A 13,050-nucleotide genomic window follows, 5' to 3' on the forward strand; every position below is an offset into this window, starting at 1 on the left:
GAAATCCAACTTCACTTGTATGTTTGCATGAAACGACTCGATCCCAATATCGATCACTGAAGTTTTCTTAGCCTCTGTTGCACTTGTCCTGTTGCATACTAGTCACATTGCATGCTTTTCGTGGTTAAGTCACCCTAAATGCTTAGAAATCCCAAGTATCAACAGAAAACACTTTGTCTGACTGAGTGGGGACACAATGCAGATCTCTGATTGAGACAAACAATAGAGATGTTGTCAGTGAATGCCTAACACAAGAATGACAGATTGATTTGATGACAAAACGAGATCTTGCTGGTATCCAATGTCACCAAGAGGGCAAACAGTCCTACATGCTTGTTACATTTCTTGTTTTTTCAAGAACATTTGACTCTTTTTCAGTTTTGCTAGTTACAATCTTATAACAGGTTCTAGTAAAACTCGTATATAAAAACGTTTGAATATACATGTGACAATATATGTAGGTCGGCCAGTTTCTCACCACAACTTCACTACAGGACAATAAACATTGAAAAAAAAAATAAAAAAAGAAAGTCAGTCTCTGGTTATTTCAAAACTAAAATTAACAGGTCAAGTGAGTGTCACAGATATCAGTCTTACACGTATTTAAAGTTGGATACATGAAATATCCCTGCAGCATTATGCCATCACCTGTTGTCAAGTTGTTGTTCTAACTTCCAAGAAAGAAGGCTGATCTTTCTATTTACTGACCTAAACTAAATTTATTAAAGTGTTGTACTAATCCTGCAGCAAAACTCAGCTCGCACCCTGCTGTACATTTGTTCTTAAAACCTTATCACACATTATTTTATTACTGTAAAATATCGCCACATATACCATTTGTGCACAAATGTGTCCATGAAAGGGTGAATGTGACACTTGCTCTACTAAATAATAGTATTGGGGTCGTACCAATTTTGGCGGTGAAAAAGTGCCTGGGGCTATTTAGATACCCCTGCCCCAAAAGCCGGGGTCTGACAGCCCCAACCCCTCGCCCGCACACCTAACTGTGCATATTCCACGTTACGGCTGGATTTGAATATGACCTCAAGCAGATGTGCGGTCTGCTCTGTCATCATAAAACCACTGGAGTCAAATTCAAGGCTGGACATGGAACATTTCATAGATGATAAACTTGATGACTTCTCACATGATGGAAACGTCTCATCGGAGTGCTCGTTATGACTGTGGCGAAATGTCCCCGCCGTGTGGGTGGGTTTATTACCCACACAACAGTTTTCATTGGCTAAACCAAGCATGCCGCAAAGAGAGGCCTAACCGTATCCTGTGATTGGTTGTTAGATCCGTCCGTCAGAAGACCTTGACATCCTCTTGGAGTCTGCGCCCTACCGCCAAGCACTGTTCCAGCCACGGCCATCCTCCATCCGTGTTAGTCGTCGCACAATGTTTTCAATTATTTATCAACCTGTCAGTCCTTCGTCGTCGGCAAATTCGAAGACTTTGGATTGATTCCACCATCTACAGGTATGTGGGTCTTTGTGGTACGCGTTCACCGGTTCAGATGATGAAAAGAAGATTTTCCGCCTCGAGCATTAAAGCCGACACAAGTAAAGGGTTGTCTCGTTAATTCCTCTCCAAACGCCCTGTTACCGTTGTGCGATGTGCAGGGAGGGTGGATTACGACCTCCGTGCTGTGATAAAGTGTAGACGAAAAAGAATAGATATTGAATTTACAGGCGTCTATCAGGTGCACGATTTGCCAAATAGAAATGACAATGAGTGCAACAGGGCCGCTTCTTGTATAGTGCATCACAGATGTTTGCATGATTCTTGACTATTCTCCAACGTGTTTCCGTTATTATACAAGGTTCTGCTGTAAATCCAATGCGTGCACGTACACAACCTTTGTAGGAGAAAAGGGTGTGGACGTCGGATGCTCATTGTTACGTAATCTTCTCCCATTCACTACTGTACGGGCTTCCCACTCCAAAGCACGCACGCACGCACACACACACACGGGAAATTCATGAGACACTATTGTCTGATGAACACTTCTGCTCTTGGAAAACTGTCCGAATCCCAATTCGCTTCTTGCATCATATAAAGAAAAGGCAAGGACTTTTCCATTTTAATCAGTACCAAGTTCAGCACATTGAATGACTGGGTTTTGTCATTAAATACATAGACACTCTTCTAAATACGTTTAAAGATAACCCTAATTGTAACCCGAATAATCATAACCCTAATAATCATATCATATATCAACATCAACTAATTTACTTCTATTTAGTTGATGTTGATATATGATATGATTATTAGTTGATATATGATATGATTATTAGTTGATATATATATATATATATATATATATATATATATATATATATATATATATATATATATATATATATATATATATATATATATATATATATATATATATATATATATATATATATATATATATATATATGTATATGTGTGTGTGTGTGTGTGTGTGCTGAACTACATATGTACTAATGGAACATCGGCTCATATTTCTGGCTTGTATGCTGGAAAATTGTCTCACTAATGTCTGGCTATAAAAGCAAAAAAAATAAAATAAAATAAAGGCATACATTTTGCAAACTATTCACTATAACGCATTTTAACAATGCATTTCTTCATGTTTCTATCATTTTGCTCTTGATTGGAAAAGAGCTGTTCATGTCGCAGTATTAATAATCAATAAATTAGATGTAAGAAATCCTGTTAAAATCAGTCCATACTCCCTGAATTGCCCTCACGTACCCCCTTTGGTACTCGTACTCCATTTTGTAAATTGCTGCTTAAAATGTAACTGACCTGTCCACACGATTTACTTCCAACAGTCCAGTCCTGAGACTTTTTGACTCTTGTTAGGTCACTATACAGCTAAGCACTGTATAGCATAATGTTTGAATAAAGGAGACATTCTAAGCAATCAATCGTTTCACCACTCAAAACATTTGCGAGATGCCAAGTTAAAATATATTTAGTCAAAATATGCAATTATTAAGGAATTGTAGCACTCTATACATGCTTACTCTCAATCAGTTTTGGACAGGCTGTTATTTTTATTTCAAATGACCACATAGTGCAACTTTCTTTAACCTGTTCATGCAAAGACGTGTGGTTACACATTGCTGTTGCTATATTAGGATTCCATGCACAGCCTTGCTGTCAAGTCATGGGTGGAGAAACTTGGGGGCAGTTAACGTTCATGTTTGATGTAAATTTTCACTTCCCAATTCAATGAATCTAAAACTGCTTGCTCAGAGACACATTCTCAGAACTAGGAAGATACTAATAACATTACTAGACAACCCAAATAGAAAGTGAACCTCATTTATCATTCAAATGAAAGAGAAAGTGTGCATCAAAATGAGTTCCTTACAGTATAATTGATACAAAATCATGTCAAAAGTCACACATAGGTAAAGCCAAAACAAAAATGCCAAAAAATCAGAGATCCACAAATCATAAGTTATTATACATTTTACGTACATACATTTTATTACTAACATTGTGACCCATTGTGTGGAAATATGGTGACACCACCTCCAAAATAAATATCCACTCTGTTTTCAAACTACAAAAAGAGCAACAACCCAACAATAACCCATTCTGACACAACACTCGAAAGCCTTTTGAAATTAGAAGCAGTTTCTCAAAAGTATTTCTCAAAAGGTTCAAAACAAGAACTATAATTTTGCAAAGATTTCCGCAATAGATGTTGCATGGCTGCTCAATTTTGAAACTGAACTGAAAAGTTGTAAATCACCTGATGTGCTTAAAAACAGGTTGAAAAGCAAAGTACAAAAAAAACCACACACACATCAGCTATAATTCAGTACAATTGCTGAAGTGTTGTTACATGTTAGTTTGAGTGTCTGTATGAAAGTCTAATGATACAGTATATACATGTGCTCGGGTCTGTGCTTACAGTGGGAATTGAAAGAAAAAAAAATCTTATCAAGGGAAAGTCCATTTCAATTATTTGTTTTGAAAAGGAGAACTTGCATGTTATGTTATGTTCAGCACACAAAAACTGAACTTATTTGATGCTTAAGGCAGAAAGGAACAAAAAAAGCAACAAAAAAAAAATCCAGTTGAGGTGTTGTTAAATCGGCACTCTCTCTCTTTGGATTGACGCACCCTGAAAACAGCTAAGTAAAAATGAATAACCATCCAATATTTGGGTCAATTTGACCCAGCTTTCTGTGTTGTTTCATACAAGACAACCCAATTTGTGTGGTCTCTGGTTAAAACAATCACTTTTGGGGGTTCTTTTGTGTAAAACAATCCAGAAAGTCGGGTGAAATTGACCCAAATACTGTGTCGGTCATTTTTTTTTAACCCATATTGGGTTTGTTTCACCCAAATGTTTTTAGAGTGTAGGCTTGGACATGCCACTGTGGTCCACCGTACTGCTGAATTCAATGCTGGCATAGAAACTGTAGTTTAAAAATCCTCCACCACATTCTATTTTAACAACAGAAAAACATTCATTTTTTACCAGCCATTTTTAGACACTTTCTTATTTTAACACTTAAAAAAAAATGTGAAGAATAAATTGTATTGAATGATTTAATTCATTAGGGTACTGCTGACCATAGATATTATAAAATGCAAATCTCTGTTTTTATTTTGTTATTTTACATGGAATGTTTCAACTCCACGTGAAGCGGTTTTGGAAGAAAGGAGGGCTCATATGTTTGAATCATTATTTTAGGTTTTGTATCATACCATTTTTACTTGAATGTGCTTCCTGGTGTGTTAAATTTCAAATTGTGATTTTTTTTTTTTTTTTTTAAACAGCAACACTAATATTCTAGTAGTAATATTTTGTCACTGTCTTCAGTGCTGTGAAAACTAAGCCTCAACTTCTAGTAAATACAGTTTAACGATATTCTGATGACGTGCACACAGTCAGAACTGTTGTTGTTTTAATTCTATAGAGGTGTCATAAAAGTTCCAGGACTGACGTCACAAAATATATACAGTATTGTATTTCAACTCCAACCCATCAGTCTGCCCCTTCAAATGAATCCCTAGAGTCCGAACACACTTTCCCAGGTTTCTCTGCCATACCTTTATGCACTCCAGGGAATTTTCTTCCAAGATTTTCCGTCACGACGGCCATCTTGCTGTTGTTCATGCCTTAAAAAAACAAACAAAAAGAAAATCATAAGTCAGAAGGCATGTTGGGTGAGTAGAGGTGTTGCCCCAGCATGTTCTTCATGTTCTTCAGGAACTGTTGGATGCTAAGGGTATTGTGAGCAGGTGCGTTGTCAGTGAAGCAGCCTTTTCTTGTTGAAACTTGTCTCTTCTTGCACTTTGAAGATAACCGCAGGATGTCTTTCTAGACTTGCTGGGTGAACTTCTGTGCGAGTGGCAAGAACTCGCCGCGGTTGGTGTACCCCACATGACAAAATGCTATCAACATGACTTTGACTGTCTTACCTTCTTTGGCTTTTGTAATGCCGGCCTCTTCCACTGAAAGGCGAGGTCAACCCCAATTGTTTTTATTTTTAATATGTGGATTTTTCTGCTTAATTCATATTCCATGAATGCAATATTAATTCGAATGCCATGTTAAGACTAATGGGGGTGCATAGAGCACATTTTGGTAAAATATTTTGGGGGGTTGATATCCACTTGATGGCTCACCACTGATGAGCCATGACATCCTAGTGGTGATGAGTCTCTAGAAAGTCTGGTTGCATTGGTGTCATCGTTTCTCCTTTTGTCTATGCGAAATGAAAACCAAGTAAGAAAGCATTCTGTTATATAATCCAGGGTTATTCATTTGAAGGGGGAAACTCCTAGTTTGAAGCATATCATTTGTGAAACAAGCCTTGGATCTTTTCTGACACACCTCTTCCAGTTCTGACCACCATTAGTAGTCCCAGCGATGTTTGCCAAAAAGTGCCTATAAAATGTCCCTGGGGGAAAATCTTTATCATAAAATATTTTTTGGGCAGATGAAGGCAAATTTGAGATGTTTGCTGCAATGCAAATCATATTTAAAGAAAGCTAATAATAATAACAACAGCAATATGTTTTATTTTTTTGAATTTCCTAAGTAATCTAAGATAACATTGTATTATCTTCCAATGCTAGCTGCATCTCTGCTAACACGGTGCGCCGAATAAGATCTTTTTTTTTTTTAGCTCACTTCAATTTATTGTTAAGTGTTCTTTGGACCATTGAAGACACTATATAAATCTAAGCTATTATTATTTGTTACTTTATGTTGGAACACAGGACTGTTGTTGTGTATGTGCCACTTAAGATGATGAGCTCAAAGGCAAATAAACACTTTCTTTACAATAATATGTCTTATGTGGCCCCATGAGTTCAATTACAGTTTTTGAATAACATTTTATCTGTGGGATATGAATTAAGCAACACAAGCCACTCATTTTGTTTTAGCCATACCAGGAGGCAGCCATTTTGCCACTTGCTGTTGACTATAAATTAAATAGTTGTTCAGGGCTCATATAATAACCAATCACGGTTCATTTTGCAAAAGTCCCCTGATGGAACTCAAAGAACAACACATATTATTTGTTGTTAATGTGCAAAAAGCATACATTTGTGTGTGTTTTTTTGGGGTGGTTTATTTTAATGTCGCCTTGTGTAGAATTTAGAGTTGCCGTTTACTGGTGTTACGTGAATGCAGCACGCGCACAACGGTATCACAGAGACCGTACTTTAGAAGCACATACAAAGCGAGCGAGCGAATACAAATACACTTCGCCATTGGTTTCAGTACACAGTAGGGAGGAATCTACAAAACCTGGGCAAATGTATGTTGATATTGGTTAGTCAGCGGACATAATCAAGGAGGCCACAGCAAGAGGTGGGAAGTCCATCAATACTGACTTATGTCAAATGACGCAAGCACTGCACAGTATGGACTTCATGGCCAAAATTCAAGTTCCACACTTTACTAAACACAAGCACAACATACCAGTCAAATGGAATGCAGGGCAGCTATCCAGGCACACATGGATAAACAACAGGCAACAACATTGTCCGCGATATAAGGAAGCCACAGGGTAAGGTATCGCAATGTCTTTGCTGGTGTTTTAGTTTGCGTTTGGGAGGTGAACTGAAACGGGTAGAATAGCTAGTCATCCTAACTCTCAAATCGATCGATTGTCGCGCTGCGTGGAGCGGTACCCCCGCACCTCCTTCTCATTCTTTTGACCGTTTTCATTTGTGATTGTCATACAAACCAGAAGCTCGCATGGCTGCACACAAGACACAAACCAACATCCAAAACGTGATATCAGTTACGTTCCCTAAAGGTTTCTTCCTTTGCTTTCCGTAGCCAAAAGAAACATGACGGCCTCCATCTGAGCAGCGCTCCCCATGTAATATAAATAGCGATTACTTGACCCACGATTACTGTATATATATAAAAAAACATAAACACATTTTTTTTCACATTGAAACTTATGTATTTTTTATAATGAATAACTAAATATTACACAGTGGGGCTTTAAGCGTTTGAAACCCTTTCTATAAGCAATATAGGTATAAACATTGCTTTTCCCCTTCTCTCCCCCGCTTGCAGTTTCCCATGGCGACGGTGGTGATGGAGCAGATCGGCCGCCTGTTTATCAACGCCCAGCAGCTGCGCCAAATCCCTCAGCTGCTGGAGTCGGCCTTCCCCACTCTGCCTTGCACCGTCAAGGTGTCCGACGTTCCCTGGGTCTTCCAAGAACGTCACATCCTCACCGGCTACAGGCAACCGGACCATAGCTGGCGCTACTATTTCCTCACCCTTTTTCAAAGGCACAACGAGACCATAAACGTATGGACCCATCTGCTGGCCGCCCTCATCATATTGGTGAAGTGGCAGGAGGTCTCACAGACGGTGGATTTTTTGCGAGACCCTCACGCTCAGCCCCTCTTCATCATCCTCCTCACCGCATTCACCTACCTCTCCTTCAGCGCCCTGGCTCATCTCTTGTCCGCCAAATCCGAGCTCTCTCATTATACCTTTTACTTCCTCGACTACGTGGGGGTGGCCGTCTACCAGTACGGCAGTGCGTTGACGCACTACTACTACGCCATCGAGGAGGCTTGGCACGCCAGAGTGCAAGGCTTCTTTTTACCCGCCGCCGCGTTCTTGTCCTGGCTCACGTGCTTCGGCTGCTGCTACGGCAAATACGCTAGCCCCACGCTGCCCAAGCTTACTCACAAGCTTTTCCAAGTGGTGCCCTCAGCCTTGGCTTATTGTTTGGACATCAGTCCCGTGGTTCACCGCATCTACACGTGCTACCAGGAAGGCTGCTCCGACCTGGTAGTGGTGTACCACCTCTACCAAGTGCTCTTTTTCCTCGTCGGCGCCTACTTTTTTTCCTGGCCCCACCCGGAGAGCTGGTTCCCGGGGAAGTGTGACTTCATCGGGCAGGGCCACCAGATTTTTCACGTCTTCATCATGTTCAGCACCCTGGTGCAGATCGAAGCGCTGCGGATAGACTTCAGCGAGCGGCGGCCGCTCTACGAGCGACTCCACGGCGATCTCGCTCACGACGCCGTCGCGCTCTTTATCTTCACCACCTGCTGCAGTGCGCTCACCGCTTTTTACGTGCGCAAACGCGTGCATGCTTCTCTCCATGAAAAATACGCTTAATTCATTCACTGCCGTTGACGGCCGCAGACGTCAAAGATACATTTTTGATTTATGGCGCTAAATCATTCTCTGCCATTGACAGCTATAATTTAATTTTAAGTGGGCTGGCGGTGAATGAGATAAATCCATCTCAAGTTGCTCTACAGTAATCCTATTGTAACATATTGATTTGTAACAGTGACTTCTTCCTTGTGTAATCTGCCAAACTACAGTGAACAGGGGTTAATTAGAACTTGGATGTTGCTATATTTGACTTTTTTTATCACATTTTTGTGCACTTGTAATATTTCTTGATATGAAGTCTCAACACGCTTTCATGACATTTGTTTTTCCTATAGAGAGTCGATGTCATTCGGGAGACTGAGCAAGGAACCTGATCATTTTGCTCACAGACGTCATATGGCCCCTCTAATGTATTTTAAATGATTGGAGCTACGATGTTGGTTGTCTACAACCGTGTATTGTAGGGTTTTTTTTTTCATCCGAAAATGCATATTATACCCAGCTGTACAGAAAAACAACTAATAGTCTGACTAATCATGCTAGTTTATTGCAAACACAAAACAAATGGTATCTCCTTTGATTTTTTTTTCAAGTTATTTAAAATCCACAATTACATTTATAATTTATTTTCCTATCCTACTTTAATGTTCTTGAAATTTAGTTGTGCTCATAAATTTACTCACCTTAGGAGGGTATAACATTATAAACATTACAGTGTATATCACCATTCGCCACTAGTTGGCAAACAGATGTGCTCATAAGTTTACATACTATATGTATCTAGCAGGCAGGTGCATTCAAGAATGTCAGCTATTTGCAATTGCTCTTGCTATTCATTGACATGATGTAATCGAAAATATGAAAAGAAGCATAGTTGTGCTCATTTACACTTATTACAGTCATCTAGTATTTATTCACTAAAAAGTATATAAACTCACAAGCACAAAGCGTATATACATACATACGAACAGAGTTGCCTGTAAGTTTGATTTTGTATTTAGCGCATTTTTTGTGACACCAGTGCCAGCGCTGCAATCGTAAACAAACCTTCCGCCCAGTACATCTTTCCCCCACTGATAGTGTAGTGCATGGGGGTGCCCAATAAAGCTTAGCTCGTTTGCAGTGTTATCGCTAAACAAAGAGAAAAATGACCCAGGCAGGATGAACACGTACTGTATTAGTAACGAAAAGGGATGGGCCAGAAGGGCTATGAAACACAGTACAATACTTGGAGAGAATGTGCTGCCTGCCTTCATTATAGTTAGGCAGGAAATGTCGAGAGACCAGTCATTGCTTCAAAATAAAGTAGCATAGCAAGAAGTGCAAGATGTGAATCGCTTTTATTTTGAAGTTTATTCAGGAAGCATGGTAGCGTGACAAATTGAGTGCAGCTCTCAGTCCACTAAACAACAGTGTTTTTTCTGATTGAAATTCCTGTTTTAAGCTGAGTTTTTTTTTTTCCTTCACTAACTATTTACGAACAAACACATTGAGCTAACGAATGGCCATCTGGAACTCAAGGTGTTTGTGTGAAGAGGAGCGTCTGTACATTTGTAAGGGGCATCTAAACTTATCACAGCTGTATATGTGCCAACAAGTGGTGAATGGTGATATGTGCAGCTGTGCTCATCAATGTAAAAGTGTAAATTGGTGATATATACAGTTGTGATCATAGGTTTATACTTTATACCTTTGTTATGTAAATTTAGGACAGGGGTATGCCACTTTTCATATTTTCTAATATGTCATGCAAACGGATATTCAAATTTCCGCAACTATATTCTTGCTAGAGTTGAGGAAATTTGAAAACCTGTTTCAAAAGGTACATTTTAAATGTTTGGTTTGCGAGACTACCGTTTTTATTTTTTCTCAGATACCAAGATTCATATACAAATGGCTGGAAGTTCAGCTTTTGCCTTTTTTACATTTCATGGCGTTGAAGCTTGTGTGTTCACTACGCTCTACTTTTGAAACGATTTCCTTTTTGTATGATGGAATTGTACGTGCCTCTAGCATGTCTATCTGTATATAATGCGGATGTTATGGTGTGACAGCTTTCCCTGCACTGTAAGCATTACGTGTTCCTCCTGAAAATATGCCATTTATCACTTTGCGCGTAATAGCACTCTGCGATAAGTGCATATTTTTCCGGAAGGAATGCTTCTCATTTCTATTCTGCTGCGTGCTTTGAAATGTTTCATGGTTTAATATCTACATGCATACAAGATTTTATAGCGGTCACTTGGAAAACCTTTTTTTTTCTTATTGGGGATACACTGAATATATTTTAGCTTGCAAAATGTTCGATGCAATCCCGGAAATGGGCTTAATACATTGCAGCACTCTCTGTTCTTGATGGTGTTTTATGAATGTGTTTTGTTTTCAACACTGATGGCACTACTGAAAGATCATTTCAGAGATGACTCAAATGATGTCTTGACAGAGGCACTTATGGTGGGTTTAGCTGAAAATCAGTTGACTCATCATACACGGCCCTAATCAACACTGTACATACTGTGGTTGACCACGTTGGCTATGTTTACATGCATGATCTTTTTTTAAATACAGTTATTGTGAATATTCTAAATGTTTAATCTGGGGGCTAAAAAAAAAACCCTACCAGTGGTTTCTTTTATGTGCATCTAGGTCAGAAATGGGAAAATGTTATGTTTGAACCAATTATTTCAAGATAAAATATTCCATCCACAAATGGACAAATTATCATTGAAGGTCAAGTTTGTTTTTGTACCAGTGTTTTGAGTAATGCGCAGATTTGTGAGCAGTATTTTTCCCCTCCGCTGCAACTGACACATTGTCACCTATTATCTAAATTGCATGTTGTGAAAATAAGAACTGGAACATGGGCAGTAAAAGTGAATGTTTTAACAAAGCCTCTAATGATGCCACCCAGGTTTGCCTTCATTATAGAAAGCAGGGTGAGAGGGACCAGAATGTCTCCTGCTTCTTTGTTGACTGTGTGACTGACTACTAATGTTTAAAAAAAAGTAAAGTGTTGCATTAACTTAAATCTTCCCAGGTTGTCATTTTGTCTTTTTTTGGTTTTGAAAGCAGCAAATATAAGCAACAAACAAGGTGAAATCAAGTAATAAATTGTAGGCGGGTGCAAGAAATAAAAATTAGAATAATGAGGGAAAATCCATTTATTACTACACATTATTTTTTTCCGTGATTTGCACAGAAATATATACATGAAAAAAAAATCAGTATTTCAAGTTCAGCAAGTAATTTCAACAACATGGAGCCCAATTTTGGCAACAAATTAAAACAATAGCACTACAAATGTTTCAACATTTAATACGCTTTTTAGAAGGCCCAAATCATTGTTTAAAATCATTTTTTTATTGGTTGCAATAAGTATCCTAATTTATTGAAATAAATTGGCTTTTCTATATTTTTTTTTTTGACAGCAGCCTGAAGAATACAGCTGCCATTGTTGAGGACGATAGATTAGTAAACAAAAAATTAACAAGTCGGAAGCACGTGACTGAGCGAAGCGCTGATTGGCTGAAATATAGGGTTTAATATACGTCATTGCATAAATCAATACCAGTTACACCGTATTGTGCCAATCAGAGGGCAAACGAATTTTTCAGGTAAGAAATTCTGTTAAACTGCTGAATCACTAGCTATATAAATGACCGGTCAGCCCAATTTATATGCGAGTTTTGACTATAGCAGGCTAGTTCCTCATTCCCATCAAGTTCTTTGTGAAATAAAGAATTACATCAAATATGAGTTATTCACAAGTCTTCCGTGTGAGTTTTTACGTATTGTGGCAATTCGCCTTACTACCACCAGAGGGCAGCCTTGTAATTTGGTATAACTGTCAAGAGGAGGACATGATAAAACCGCAATTTTCAACATGTTTTTCCCCTCGACCTGATTATCGCTGATTGATTTATCGTATTACTCCTGGGTTAAGCATCTTGCGTAAGTTGAGACAGTGTGTGTTACGTAGAGGCAAAGAACAACAAATTAAAGGTGCGTGATTTTTTTTTGTTGCAGTCTGCAAATGGGATAAGTGCAGGCAGCATTCTGCTGTATTTGTTGTTGGTGAGACATCTGTAATATGTTGCATAGTTCTTCATGTTCTGATATGTTGCTTTGTGTGGAGTATTGCTATTACAGTATTTATTTGGGAGTTTTTTGTGTGAATAATACACAGCACGTGTTGCATATATTTGGGGCTATTAAATATCATTTTTGTAATGTAAGCTGGTGCAAATTGGAAATGTCGGCCATAGCCCTCCTCCACAAGGCACACTTGACACTCACTGAGTGTCAAAACGTATGTCATGTAATCTTGAATTTCTCTAAGATGTATTTTCTCCCAATTAGGATACACGGTGATTTAAGCCATTGCAGATGGGCCCTTAATGTATACCAATGGAATGGGA

At 38.7% G+C, this 13,050-nt stretch overlaps 1 pseudogene across 1 annotated transcript; it reads left to right on the plus strand.

Annotated features, from left to right (window-relative positions):
• The first annotated feature begins 1,333 nt into the window (after positions 1 to 1,333).
• Positions 1,334 to 11,660, plus strand: LOC148425482 (membrane progestin receptor alpha pseudogene; annotated as a pseudogene). The gene is made up of 2 exons (XR_015865215.1): positions 1,334 to 1,482; positions 7,565 to 11,660. The product of XR_015865215.1 is annotated as a membrane progestin receptor alpha pseudogene (transcript).
• Positions 11,661 to 13,050: the final 1,390 nt, after the last annotated feature.

This window comes from Hippichthys cyanospilos, chromosome 3 (assembly GCF_059441005.1).
Source record: "Hippichthys cyanospilos isolate Australia breed blue-spotted pipefish chromosome 3, RoL_Hcya_1.0, whole genome shotgun sequence".
Taxonomy (NCBI): domain Eukaryota; kingdom Metazoa; phylum Chordata; class Actinopteri; order Syngnathiformes; family Syngnathidae; genus Hippichthys; species Hippichthys cyanospilos.